Source organism: Emydura macquarii, unplaced genomic scaffold, assembly GCF_026122565.2.
Source record: "Emydura macquarii macquarii isolate MOO-44397 ecotype Brisbane River unplaced genomic scaffold, CSIRO-AGI_Emac_v2 contig_499, whole genome shotgun sequence".
NCBI classification, from domain to species: domain Eukaryota; kingdom Metazoa; phylum Chordata; order Testudines; family Chelidae; genus Emydura; species Emydura macquarii.
In genome coordinates this window covers 4,800,117-4,815,351 of record NW_027130636.1, presented here as the reverse complement: position 1 = coordinate 4,815,351, position 15,235 = coordinate 4,800,117, and the positions used below count along the sequence as shown (strand labels likewise).

At 40.5% G+C, this 15,235-nt stretch overlaps 1 protein-coding gene across 5 annotated transcripts in view; it reads left to right on the top strand.

Annotated features, from left to right (window-relative positions):
- STAG1 (STAG1 cohesin complex component) overlaps positions 1-15,235 on the top strand; it is a 322,525-nt gene that overhangs the window by 210,819 nt on the left and 96,471 nt on the right. The gene's annotated exons all lie outside the window — the stretch shown is intronic.

Here is a 15,235-nt window from a genome sequence, read left to right as displayed (position 1 = left end):
TTTCTTATCTAAACAGTGATACGGCTAGCATGTTACTGGGCAGTTTAAAATGGCTTTGAATACAGCAAATACTTTAAGTGGTGATTATTAAATTTAGGGGTTTATATAAAATATTGCTTTATGAACAACAATTATACTGCCCCCTTCCCCCCCCCCCAAAAAAAAAAAAAAAAAAAAAAAAAAAAACAACCCAATTATTCTGCCAAAGTGCTAGTTTAGTCAGAGGTGAAAACTAAATCTAGAACTATACAAATTTTGAGAAAAAGGGGGGAATGGAACCCTGCTGCTGAATTCCTTTTCTGAACCGAATGTAATGAATGAAATAAGAATAGATGCTTGTATTTCTTCATGCCTTCATGGGAATGTAGGGTAACAATAGATCTCTGTCAAACCTGAAAGACAATACATTCCAAATACAGTTCTTCTGTAATCTTATATTGAACGTCTCTATTCATTTTTCTGACAGTGTCATTAGGAAATCTAATATCTGAAGAATTTATCAGTGAACGTAAACTCATTGCTCTTTGGTTTACTGTTCAGAGTCACTGCTAAATACTTTAAGTATTTGTGTATAGTTCTGTCTCCTATCAGATCTGGTGCATCAGATTCTCTCCTGTGCTGAAATCCACTCAGGAGGGGCCATCAGGGAGCATGCTTCCCGATTTTGTGGGCCATTCTTCACATGCCCCAGTGCAATCCTAGGGCCAGATCTATCTTATGCCAGCTAAGAATTGATGCAGTGGATCTGTGCTCCACTCCTTCCTGATCCTCTATAAGCCTGTGCATCCCCAGTGCCAGGGGGAGAAGACAGTTGATGCAGGTGCTGATTCTATGAGCTCTATGCCAGCTGAGAGATTCCCCCCCTTCTGGGCCCTTTCACACTTGGTCTCCTTCAAGGAGATTCCAGCTCTGTAGCACCAATCAGGATGCAAAGGAGCAGGATCACTGTAGAGATTTTGGCCCAAATTCAAGTTCTTTAAGTTTTCTTCATTGCTGATTAGGGAATTATGGTGGGTATAATAGTTGAGGCTCATAACTTCCAGAAACTCTCAACTTCTGGAATTAAATTTTCATACTTGGCCTCTGCCCCAAGGTGAATTATTCTGGAAAATTTGAATGAAAACAGAGTAGGTGTTTTTGAATGAGAGGTAAAAGGAAAAAATTTATTCCTTCCTCCTCTCCCTTCCCCCCTCCATTTTTGGATTTTCTTGGAGCTGAGAAACAGTGCATGGCCTCATTTGAAGAAAGTTGGATTTGGTTTGATTTCATTGTTTTAAAACATAAACAACTCATTTGAACACACACAGCAGATATTTTTCAATTCTTCTTTGAGTTGTTGCAGATGTGTATTCCACTCAGGTGTGTGCTGGACCAGCGAGCTGAACCTGGAGAACTTTGCTTAGCAGCACCCAGGTGGGCAGTGCATCGCCAGATTTCAAATACAGTCCATCATATGGGATAGCTAAATCCAATTTTGATCCTTACACTCACTGTGCATTGTCTCAGAGATGGGCAAACATTAAAGAAAAGTGTTCCATTTGTAAGTTGTTCAAAAAGATAATGCAGGTAGCCAGAGACGTATGCCAGAAACAACACCTTATGGAGCAAACCAGGAAGCCCGCTTCGACGCTTGGAGCCTGCACTGATCACCTGGCCCCTCAGAGAACCTTCAGAGCCAGCACAGGCTGCTGTTGCCCAGCCATAATATGACTCCTCTCTGAGGAGAAGAGATCATTCTCCTTCCTCTGGTCCTCTGGGGAAGAGAACTTACAAGACTGACCAGAGCCATTCCAGAGCTTGGAGGACTTCATCTTGTCAAGATCTGCTGAAGCAAACAGCTACAACCTTGGACATTCAGGTTGAGTTCAGAGGAATACCCATACATTGGTGGTCATTCTCTATCAACCCCAGTGAGGGCATTTCTCCCTATAAATGAAGCTGTTTTGAATCCATAAAAACTCTCTGGCATACTTCAGCTTCCTTACTTCCCGTAGCGAAGCATATGGATAGGCAGTACTATATTCCTATGCAAGGGTACAAGTGTTTCTACTTCCATCTAGCCCTTAACTCTCATCGTAACAAGGGCGATACAAGTCGATACCTAAATATAAAGGCATCTAAGAGGTTAAATTTAATTGGAAGGAAGACTTATTCTTCCTCATCACGACTGATCCATGTTACTAATCAGCAGGTGCTCTTACCAAGATACGAGTTTATAAATTGGCATGCCATGTCCAAATTAACACACAAATTGCCAGAAGCCTCCAGGGAAGAGTTCAGTGCATTCTTTGCAGAATGTCATCTAGTTACTAAGATGTCACTGCACTCAGGACTGGATATTGCAAATGCTTTCTCCAGGATTATAGCCTCATGTTTAAAAATGAGAAGAGCTTGGTTACAGAACTCTGTTGGACCTCAGGAGCTAAAATAAAGTATAGAGGCTTTAGCCTTTAATGGTGAGTTTTTGCTTTCTGAAAATAACTGATGAGACTGCATTCTTTTAAGGACAGTCAAGCCATTTTATGTTCATTAGGGGTTTATACCCCAGCTGCTAAGAGGCGACATTATGGAGCTCAGCAACAAGAGCAGTAATATTGTTAATACTCCCAATGATATTTCAGGCAGCTGACTTGTCCTGCTAGGCAGCAAGACTTCTCCAAGAGGAGAGACAAATAGCAGAAGAGATGGACATCTGTCTCCAACTTTAACCAGCCTTCCCATCTTCTTTCACCCTTGGGCAAGCAACCAGTTTGACTCTCCTTTTGTAATACTGTTTGTCAGCTTCCTGATTATATCCCCTCTATCTGGGGACTGGCTATCACACTTCTACAGTCCTGGGAAACAGTAACTATGTACAAATGGGTCCTAAGCACTGTGGGATAGGGATTTGCCATCCAATTCCTGTCCATCCCCCCCTTTTCACTGCCTACCCCCATCCCTTTTCAGGGACCCCTGTCATGAATCACTGATTCTTCAGCAGATTTAGACTCTGCATGCTTCAGGAACCCTAGAAGAAGTTTCCTTTCAGCATCGAGAAAAAGGATTCTACTCACATTATTTCCTGATCTGCAAGGGAGGTGTGAGACCTATTCTCACCTCCAGGATCTCAACAAGTACATCAAATATATGAGATTCCATATGGTACCGCTAGATGTAATTCTTTCCATATTAGATCAAAACAGCTGGTTTTCTGCCCTCGATCTTCAGGATTCCTATTTCCATGTGGTGATTTTTCCCCAACGTGCAGAAAGTTTCTCAGATTTGTAGTGGCAGGTCAGCATTACCGATACACAGTACTCCCCGTTGGCCTGTCTTCAGCCCCACATGTATTTACCAAATGCATGACTGTAGTGGTAGCTTATATCACATTTTAGGGAGCAACCCAGACCAGTGAGAGGTTGTCACTGCTTGTCCTGTAGTCCTGAGTGCCTTAAAATACTCAGATGCTGTAGCTCCCTGTCTGGACACTTCCAGTTATTCAAGCATGCACTAAGAATCTGTGTTTTAAGCAGTTCTGGTTCAGCATCTCTGACTTCAGCAGCCTGCTTGTTACACCATAGACATGCTCTACCCAACTTGTTTACTACTAGTCAAGTGACTCCAACCCTCAGTCCCAAATTTCTTCAGAGCCATCTACCCTGAAATGTCCAGCCCTCTACTGGAACATTTAGGGAAGTAATAAGGTCCGTTGCTCCAGTAAAGAGACAAAAACACAGCAGTTTTTTGCTTTAACATTACATTATGCAGGAATATTAACAATTAAAATGTTACTGGTTTTCCTATGATAATTTACATGACACCTATTAGATACAGGTTGACATAAGCAATTGAGGTACACTGAACTGGTCATGCGAGCTGAAACTCACTGCCTGATACTGGTGAGCTCCTTGCACTCTGGCATTGGGATGCTCTTAGGGTCACAGCCAATCTCAGGAGAATGGGAATTTACGTCTTCCCATAATAATTGGCTAATGAGAGACAAATCCAAAGACCAAGTCCTCCATCACATCCAGTTCATGCTGCATCTCTTTTATCAGCTAGGACTGATTTTGTGCGAAGGAAAGTCAACATTAATTCCAACATAAAAAATCAAGTTCATTGGGGCACTACTAGACTGAGTTTGAGGGCCTTTCTCTTGCACGAGTGACTCCAAAGAATTCGTCTCATGCTTATAACTCTCTAGTTTCCTTCTTCAACTGCAGTCCGTGTATGCCTGAAGTTAAAAGGCCAAACGGCTGAGTGCACTTATGTAGTCCAGCATACGAGATTGTGCCTTTGTCCTTGTCAAAGCTGGTTGATTTTAATTGGTCTATTTTAAATGTTTCAACAAAAAAAATTCTGACCAACTTTGATTTTGATCTTAATCTTTCATGTCTCATTAAGGTGTTGTGTAGATAAAGTCATTAATCTTTGAGCAGCATTCAGGCACAAGGGCGATTAACATCATAGGAAAGCCTGTGAAGAAATAAAAGATGTTTTTATTCAAGGTAGAGTTTGACTGGTGTGCCATACAGAAGGTATGGGATCACACACTAAGCAATGAGGATAAAAAGAAATAATGAACAGATGTGTCACTATCCATCCTGTGTACTGTCTGAGGCAGAAGGCCTGTGGAATAAATAGCATATCAACATGCAAATGAAGACTGGGGCCAAATCAAGTTTTCCTATGCTACCTAATATTGGCATTTCTAACTTTTAAATATTTTACTTTGCACCCTGTGTTTTCAGTTGATAATCAAGCTTTAAGTATTTAGGCTAAAATTTTCTATGCTTGTTCTCTTAAATTTTGGGTGGGGTTATTTGTTTAATTTCAATTTATAGCAAAAATGGTTCAGCCATTTTCAAGAAGGCTAATAAAAACTAGATAGTTTTTTCAGTGTTAAAATGTTCGGATTTTTCAGAACAGCTATACTTCTGCAGGGGTTTGGAACAGAAGCTTAAAATTTGGCCATGGGTGTGATGCTGGAGTCAGATGTGCCTTTTACTATCCCTGTGAAAATCTGCCCAAATTCGACTAAGTTTTTTGCATGTGCCCAGTGGAACTTATTCAGCTCTTGTCCCTTAAATAGCTAAAACTTCCAGCTTCATTAATCATTCTCCCAAGCCTCACTGAACCTCTGGAAGCAACCATACTGATGAACCTTTGGCAGGAACACAGATCAGATAAAATAATTTCTCTGCTTTGGTTTTGGCCTAGGGCAGTGGTTCCCAAAATGGGGATCACAAACAGGCCTCTGAATAGTCACAATCTTCCTTTTTTTTTTTTTTTTCTCTTGGTTTTTTCCTTTCATTTTGTGGAACTAATTTCACAGACATGAACCAAGCATAAACTGATGCCGTGATTCATGCCTGGGTTTGCAGACAGTTTGAAGCAGTAGGTCTAAGAGGCATGAGCTGCTCCATTAATCTCAAGCAAGGCCCTGTTGACACCTGCTCCATTTTAAGGTTTTAATTTAATTTTAAAAATATTTCCGTTCTGGTCTTGGCATCTCTTGCTTTCTAAGATAAATTCTGAAGCATTGTTCCTAAATTATGAGGCTCACATTGGAAGATGGATTTTACAATCTCTTTGTGGTCGAAGGGATCAATAAAGCCACATTGTCTTCTAGTCACTTGTTCAAATTATAGTTTGAAAGTGAAGATGTTTGACAGTGTTGCTGGTCAGTAAGATGAGTGTTCATTGCTTTTTTCCCATTGGATCTGAGAGTACTACTTCTGTTTATTTCCTCATATCTGGGTGAACAGAATTTTCAGTTATGGCTGCCATTAAAAAAAGTACCATCACTGGACAAGTGTTGACAATGAGCCACTATTGTCTGACAAACTTCACCCTTTGACTGATTTGCTCCTCCTGACAGGCACAACCATCCCATTAAATGTTAATACAGGAAAGACTAAAGTAATTACACATAATTGAAACTGAAGTACATTTTGGGTGCAAATTTGTACATTTTTGTGTATGTTGCAAAAATAAAATGCATATTATAGAGCCTTTTCTGATTTATTTGCAGGATAGGGAAAGTCATTATCAGTGACTGAGGATCAAGGAATGGGTTGTAAAAATATTAGTGTCCTAAAAGGGGGATATGTTTGAGATCCATTGACCTGGGAGGAGGAGGAGTTCTGGACTGCAGCTCAGAAGACCATGAGTTGTAGTCTAACTTCTTCTGACTGGTGTTAATAATTCTGTGTGCTTCACAGCTCTTGCTATTGAGCAAAGTCCACCCTAACCTCGCTGAGAGGTGACTTATCAGCCCATCTTTTACAGAAGCACTCTTCATCAATATTTGTCAGCCCCAAATTGTCCACTATGAGCCCCAAACTGTCCGCAAAGAATATTAGTGAAAATTGAGAGATATTGCCTGAGATTGGGAGTTTCAAAGGGGTACAAAACCTTGAGTTGTCCTGGTTGACTAATAGAGCTTAGTGAAGTCAGTCTTCATAAATCAGTGCAGTATCTGCAATGAACTCCTTGCAAACCCTCCAAGTTCCATTCTTGATGTATGAAATATCTGATCAAGCTAGGCTTGGATTTTTTTATATCTGTGCAAGTAAAATATCTTGTAAAGGTTAATTACTATTCTTTCTATTGAGAAATAGATCCATGGCACACAACTGCTGTGTTCAGGTCTGGATTTTTGGCAGTGGAAGGTAGTGGAATCTGGGCTGCAGTGGGCTGTCACCATCAGAAAGCGAGTCCACGAGGTGTGGAGGGTCTTGTGGTACAAGAGGTGTGGCCAAGATAGCAGGAACTGTGTTCAGTCAGCTCATCCTTGTGGCATGGAGACCCTCCTGGAAATTAAATTAGAGCCCTAAGGGGAAAATGAGGGTGCAATTTATAGTTACCTCTGCTAATTGGGATGATTTATAAAGCCCTGTAACTGCAGCCTGAATGTAGTTAAGCAGAAGTGTCCAGCCTGAAATTCCAGAGATAATGGTCTTCAGTTTGGCTGTCAGGAACTCTGTTCATTTACAGAATCAGCATAATATTAAATAAAAAAATACATAAATAACATATTATTTGAATGTATGCAAATGTTTTTTAAAGGTGCTCATCCATCCATTCTAGACTTTCTGGACAAAAATTTATAACAGAAGCCAGGCAATTCTCACTCAAATCCTCATCCCCCCTCCAACAGATCCCCATCCTTATAATCACACTCCCACTCCTGCATTTTCAAATGCTGTGGGAGCGGAGACAAGCCTTGCAACATGCCTTGAAGGTTATCAGATTGTGGCTATTCTGGGCCACATGGGAGAGTGAATTCTAAAGCCTGCTCAGAGCCCCCCAGCGTGGAGCCCCTTCTTTTTCTATTAATGGGGCTGAGTGTGAATGCCTCTGCTGATCCCAAATGGAACAGTATGCCATGGAGAGAGAAGCCTCTCTTAGCTAGTAAGTTCCTAGTTAGCTAGGCCTTTAAAGGTCAAAAACAACACTGTGAAATATTTCCTGGAAAATCTATCCAGTGCAGATCATGGAGCACGGAGTGCAGCCTGCAACAAGATACTCCACTTACCACATGAGCCAATGCTATCTACACTGGCATCAGTCTCTGGATGGTTTTGAGGTGTAGCCCTATGTAGAGTACACTGTAGTATCTAATCTGGAAGTGACACAGGCATGGATTACAAGAACCTGATCTGAAATGCTGGCCGCCTTCTGGCTGTATGTAAATGATAAAAAGCTGACCTGATCATTGCTGCTACCTGATTTTCTAGTAGCAGCTGGAAGTCCATTTGTATCCCTGGATTGCAGACCTGACCAACTATCTCAGCACTGATAGTCTGGATAGTCGACTGCAGGTTTCCCAGTTTTAAGAACTGCTTCTCCTGTCACGCTGTCATGCCTTTGAATGATGGCCACACAAGGTGCTTATTTTGTCTTGTTGAGGTGCACTGAAATCAGCCAAGATGCTCTGGCAAACCCCAGCTACTATCCCACCCACATTTAAATGGGTGGAGAAGCAATATCACATGCCCTGCAAAACTTCGGGCACTCAAAGCTGGAAAAATCAAAATAAATTGACCTCCAGTCCCCTCCCCAAACAGTAGACCTTTTTAAGCACCTACCAGTACACCTTACTGCAACTCCATGTGGCAAACTACGAGACTTTGTTGGAGAGGATTACTCCCTTCCTGGCAAAAGTGCCACAGGACTCTGATATGGACTCAGTCGACATTCACGGCTGTGTCCATGAGCCAGACCTCCTGACTATAGCTTCCAGAATACCAAAAGAGGTCCAGGACACAGTACAAGGCTTCCTGTTTAAAGGGATGGAGCTCTTCAACAAAGGAACTGACCAAGCGCTTCACTCCTTAAAGGAGTTCAGGATCACCCTGAGATCAGCAGGGAATTTACACACTGACCCATATAGGAAGCCACAGCAGAAATACTGGGCTTGCCCATTCCTTCAAAACAGGTAGCTGGAGCAAAAACCCATCACAAAAACAATCATGACACTCAGAGATGCCCATCATCTGCCTTCTCTGTCACCCATCAGAATGGGATACTCTGGTGACCCTTCTCCTCCCGGGGTCAGCAACAACTGGTCAGATTTCCTGAGCAGGCAGTCTGTTACCAACACTAATGGTCCTTGCACAGATCCACAATGAAGCTGATATTCCACCTGTGGGGATCCTCCTTTATAGACTTGTTTGCCATCAGTGAAAACGCCAAATGTCAGAACTTCTGCTCTAGAGAGAGACTGAGCCCAGAATCATTACCAGATGCCTTTCTCCTATAACAAACAGAGACTTGTTTATGTCTTTTCACCTGTTTCCTTGTTTCTCGTGTCGTAGAAAGCTCAGGGCCCTCCTAAATTACTTGAGTGCGAAGTTCTTTGAGGCAGTTAATTTGGAGCAGCTCAGAGAAGTGTCGGTTACCCTAAGGCTCCCGAGGACTTCTACCTTACAGACTCACATCACTAAGTTTTATACAGTATTCAGACAGAGAACAAAGAAAAAGATGACGTATTGCAGTACGTTTCCATTAGCTCAACCTTTTCTACACTAAGATATACTAAGAAATTCCTCCATATTGCTAATTGAACAGGGCCCCTGATTACCATAACTATCTTTTGAAGCTAGCTAGCAATGTCCCGTTATCTACTGACAGCTGCAAAAACCTGCAACATCTGCAAAATGTTCCTGTTTCAGGGCTGAGAAAGCTACTAAAAATCCAAGATGGAATCTTTAGCATACAAGACGGAGTCTTAAAAGCTTAATACAGAATAGAATATATAACTAGGTATAAAAGTAGAATACAAAAAATAAAGTATATAAAACTGTTCCTTCCACACTCATGGTGATTTCCAAGCTCAGAAGAGAGAAGGCAACCTTCGTTCTTATTGCTCCATGTTGACTGACACAGTTCTGTCTGACAGACGTGTTACAAATACTTGTTCAGCTTCCAATTGTGCTCCTGGACCATTCAGGCCTGATTTCACAGCATTACAGCCAAATACTCCATCCAGACCCAGAGTTGCTGCACCTGATGGTGTGACTGTTGGCTGCTCCTGTTACATACTCCTGGTTACTTTAAGCACTTGCCCTAAGCATTGTTGAAAAGGGTGCAAAATCCATTTCAAATGAATTTCCCCAAATTGGTCCTCTTGAGAGTTCTCTGGAGCTTAACATTATTACAAAGAGATGTTCTTGTCAAAGAATAACATTAAGCCTATGCCTCTAGGTGAAGCAGGGCAGAGGTTTTATTTCAGGTACTTCCTGATACCCAAAAGGACAGGCCTTGGTCTATCCTGTATCTCAGAAATTCAGCTTTATCAACTAAATAAAAATTGAATGGGATTATGCTTGGGAAATTATGAATCTTTCAGAGGAAGGTGCCTATGCACTCTTGACAGTGTGGATGATTTTGTATATATAGGGATATATCTTAAACATCATTGTATGTCAGTGTCAATGGATTGAGTCCTAACACCATCCTCAACTGAGAAATATTTAATTTTGAATCTTTCTTCTTTCTTGGCTGTACGGATAACCCCAGACAATAATACTGTGTAAACCACAGCCAAAGCTTTCTCGTCAAGCTTGGCCCAGATACCACAATAAGAACTACACAGAGTAATTTGGTTAAAGCCAAGGCTTCAACTTTGATTTGGTACAACTTAACGCAGCCAGGCAGTTCCTCCCCACACAAAGTACCTTGCAAGGTATATCCAGTGCAGTTAATAAGACAAAGAAATCCTTAAGAGGAGGCTACCCCTAACCAGTTCCTGGGAGCCAACCAAAGATTAGTGCCAAGAAGGCCTCACATCTTTTTACCATTTCCTTATGTAAGGGAAGAAGGCTTGAATGAGTTTTCTGCATCACCCATTGAAGCTCCCCCTCCCCAAATACAATGCACAGCAAGGGCCCACCCAGTGCCTGCCACTGCAGCAGCACCTCTTTCTCCTTTACTACCTCATTTAACCTACACTGGACAGTGGCTATGCATTTGTGTAAATAACTATTGGCTCTACAACACCCTCTTCCTAAGCTTCTCACACTGCTAGCCACTAATTTGCAACATGGAACATTTTCTAGTCCATTAGAAAGTCACTAACCTTTCCCCCAGCAGCGGGAAAGGCTCCATTTCTTGGAGTTTTCTTCCAGGACCACCTCTGTCCTAGCTCTCTAGTGCCTTCCAGATTTCTGTCCTATGTGTGCTGCCAGAATAAGTCAGCAGAGAGTACCTTATCTTAGTTCAGCGTCTTAGCATAAGCATTTAGGATTACTCAACAGAAGAGCCCTGCATTCCTAGAACAGGGCATTAGGGTCTGGTACTCTGTGACATTCAGATTTCTAAAAAGGGAATGACACTAACAGTTTTCATAATTCAAAGTGCTGATCTTGACCTATCAATAAAGTTCTAGCCCTGAATATTCAGAGGCCACCTTTTTCCTTTTGTAATGCATGGCCTATGAAATCATCTGATGTGCCTGAGCTTGGGGAGGCTGGTGGCACAGTTTTCAGCAAGAGATTCTTGAATCTAGCGTTCCTCACCTCATACACCCAGTCCAACAAAGTCTGGGTTTGTTTGACCTTCAGGTAATGCCATAAATCCTGTATTCCCCTAGGTTTTTGAGGGAGTGGGTTAAGGAGGGTGTAAATTAGTTGAACAGTTCTCTTTTTTCCTGCAACGTCCATGTGTCTTGTAAAGCATCATGTAAATTGGGGGTATGGGGAGTACGTTTTGTGTTTTTAGGCTAGTATTGGTAATGTCTTCCCAAAATATTTGGTGGTAGTGACAGTATAACTGCACAGGATGGTAACGTCTGAGCTTTTCTTTCTCTGGATGACAGGCTACTCAAGTCCAGTTGCCTAGAAGGGCTTTAGAGAATCATTTTGGGCCATTAGTTGGGTGCTGGTGCCACTGAAGTTCAAGATAACCTTAAACTACATAGCTTCCCATCGTGTTACACGCAAGCAATTGGAGAAATCCATTTCAATTACACTAAAAGAAATTAAATGATATTGAAATACTTATATTACAAATGTTTATAAAGAGACCAAGATTATCATATTACACCACAACATTTGAAATATGGTATATTGGAATAGCCTCTCAAGGGGAGCGGTGTTGGCAAAAACCTAACTGGTTTCAAGACTGAGGGTGGTAAGTTTATGTAGGGGGTGGTATGATGACATTGCCACCAATGATGTGGCCCATCTGCAACTGCTAGGAGCAAATATCTCCAGTGGCTAGAGTTGGGACACTAGATGGGAGGGCTCGCAGTTACTAGTGACTTCTTTCTGAGGTGTCTGGCTGCCACCACATGCTCAGGGTCTATCTGATCACCATGTTCGGGGTCAGGAAGGAATTTTCCCCCAGGTTTCACCTTCCTTTGCAGCCTGGGGCATGGATCACTTGCTGGGATGGGTGGGTGAGGTTCAGTGCCAGTATGCGGGAGGTCAGACTGTATGATCACAATGCTCCTTTCAGGCCTGAAAGTCTTTGAGGTAGATTTTGATTTTTGCTCATATAAGTGATGAGTTTTAAGGGCAGGTACACAGAGAGAAGATATCTGATACTGGAAGACTTTTTAATCTAGCAAACAAAGATATAACAAGAATTCAAACTGGTAATAAGGTGAACATTTTTAAAAGAGATGGCAATTAACCATTGGAAAAGATTACTGTAGGATGTGATAAACATTCTATCACTTGACGTTTTTAAATTGACTGGATTTTTTTTTTAAGATACGCTCCAGTTGTAGTTGTTGGCTTGGCTAACTGCAGAAATCATTTAAATCTATGATTGTGTTATGCCAGAGATCAGACTAGATAATCACACTGGTCCATATTGATCTTAAGTCTACAGAATGTTTAAGAAATTGCCAGAAAATAGATAAGATTTTCTGCCATTAAAACTAATGGAGAAAAAGGGGTAGCAGAGATTATCATCAACCTCCAGATTTGCCGAGGCTACTTCTCAAAAGTGAAGGGAAAATCCTACTTCAAATAAAAGTGCTTTTCTTTGTACATTACTTATCAAAATATCCCCATGGCTTAGTGGAAATGTGCAGGGTCAGTTTTCCAGATGGTGTAGCTGAGGAACAAAGCTTAAAGACTTGCCAAAAGTTATAGTTAGTACATTTATGGCAAGACCTGGCACCAGAAACCTGGTCTTTGAGGTGGCAAGATCCATAGAATTTATCCACTAGAGTACAGTGACTCTGACAAATCTGTTCAAATCTCTGCCCTTTGTTAGTAAAATGTACATAATAATTCATAACCTTATTTGTAAATTGGTTTGATGGCTACAGGTATGAGGAACCACTAGGTGAGTCCAAAATACTGGGCATAAAATCAATGGAATAATTTGGTATAGAGTAAATCACTCCCTTTGAGCTTAGTTTTCCATTGGTCTGCACCTTTTGTGGACATTTTGCAAAATGAGTAAAAGATGGGCAAAATATGCAGTAGAGAACACATGCCCAGTATTTGCATTGACATACTTTGATAGGGTAACTAAAACGCTGTGACCTAATAGTTTATCAAAGGCTATGGAACCAGAAGATGTGGCTTCTAGTTTTGGATGTATTGCTCTAATATACTATGCCTGTTTAGTGAATAGGTGAAAATAGACTTTACTGTCCAAGTTTCATATCTAATTGATGTACATGGGGAAAGAACAAGAATATTTTGTCAGACATGTACTGAAAGAGTAAGTGCTATGCAGGAAGCATTGTTAGCTTCACCATTTAGTCCTTTAATTGAATAATCTGGTGACACTTTCCTTTTATTTATTTATATTTTTTAAACTATCTTCATTTACCTCCAGAAATCAAAATATAAAATATTATATAAACCTGGGAAATTCCAAAACCAAACAACTTTATTTCAAAAGTCAGTTTTGATTTTTCGGTATAATTATATATCACATTATTTATAAAATACAAGCTCTTAAAATCTAATCCTGGTGAACACAATGGGTGAGAGGTTTAAAAGTGCTTAAATGACTTAGGCGCAGTCTCCCTGTGTCCCATCCTCACAGCTCCTAAGTCAGGTGATTTTGAAAATCCCACCCAGTATTTACACACATCATCATTGTTTTAGTATAAAACAACTAAAAAAAACCTACATTGGTGCAGAACTTTGGATGGCTGCATTATTATAAATTTAAAATTATTTATAATAATAATGATCACTGTAGTAACAGCTTTTTTCTAAATGGAGTAAACCAAGGCATGGGAAAGTTAAGGTACCCAATTCAATGACAAAGTCAAGAATAGAAGCTGTGAGTTTTTGCTCTGAGTATACTGCTGTGATCACTAGACTACATAAAGGCTCCATCCAGGCAGATACCTGCGCTGGTGCAGAGCTCCAGAGACTTTAGTATTTCAAAGGCTAATGTGGTGGTGTTTTAAAAAAGTAAAGGTGATGAACAAGTCTGTTAGCCTAACATTGATCACAGGAAAAATCATGATACAGCTGCTCTAAAATTCACCCATGAAGGAAGGAACAGATGGTAATACAATTAATACCATTCAACATGAAATTATGGAAAATAGATCTTGTCAGACCAATTTGATACTATTGTTCGATGAAACTGCAAGCCTTGTTGGTAAAGGTGATGGACTGTGTTGGATTTGTAAGGGATTTGACTTAGTACTGCAGGACATTCTAATTAAAAAAATTGGCACTATACAAAATCAGTGTGGTATATATTAAATTGAGTAGAGGCTGGCTCACTGATAGATCATAAAATGTAATTGTTAATGGAGAATAGTTACTGAATGTGTGTTCTTCTAGTTTAATCCCACAAGAATTGGTTATTGGCCCAGTGCTAATTAATATTCTTATCAATGATCAGGAAGAAAATATTAAATACTTGCTAAAGTTTGCAAATGACAAAAAATTGGTTAGGGGATGAATATAAGGAAGACAGGTCATTGTTACAGAGTAATCTGGGTAATTTGATAAAATGGGCATGATCAAACATTCATTTCTATACAACCGAATGCAAGGTCTCATATATCTGGGAACAAAGAACGCAGACCACACTTACAATGTAGGGGACAGTATCTTGGAAAATGGTAACTCTGAAAAGAACTTTGGGGTTATAATGGCTAACCAAATGAACGTTAGCTCCCAATGCAATGCTGTGACTAAGAGGGTTAATGCAATCTTTGGATGTATAAACGGGAATATCAAGCAGGAGCAGGAAGATGATTTTACCCATGTATGTGAGATACATGAGTTGCAGCATCCACACTTTTAAAAGGATGTTGAAAAATTGGAAAGGATTTAGAAAAGGACCACAAAAATTATTTGAGAGCTGGAAAACCTGCCGTAGGGTCAGAGATTTAAGGATCACAATCTATTTTGCTTGCAAAAGAGAGGGTTAAGAGGTGACTTGATCACAGTCTATAAGTGCCTATATGAGGAGAAGCTCTCTGATCTAGGAGACAAACACATAACTGGGTACAGTGGGTGGATGGTGAAGCTAAATACATTCTAACTGGAAATGAGATATGCATTTTACAGTGAGTTTAGTCAACTACTTGAACAATTCAGAGTGTGGTGGATTCTTCATCATTTGAAGTATTTTAATCAAAGCTGGTTGCCTCTCTCAAAGATTTTTAGCTCAACCAGAACTTACAGGCTTGATGCAGGAATAACTGGGTAGAACTCTATGGCCTATGTTATGCAGGAGGTCAGAGTAGATTATCATAATCATCTCTTCTGACCTTAAAATGTGTTAATCCAGGAATTTTTGATAATGGTGAAAT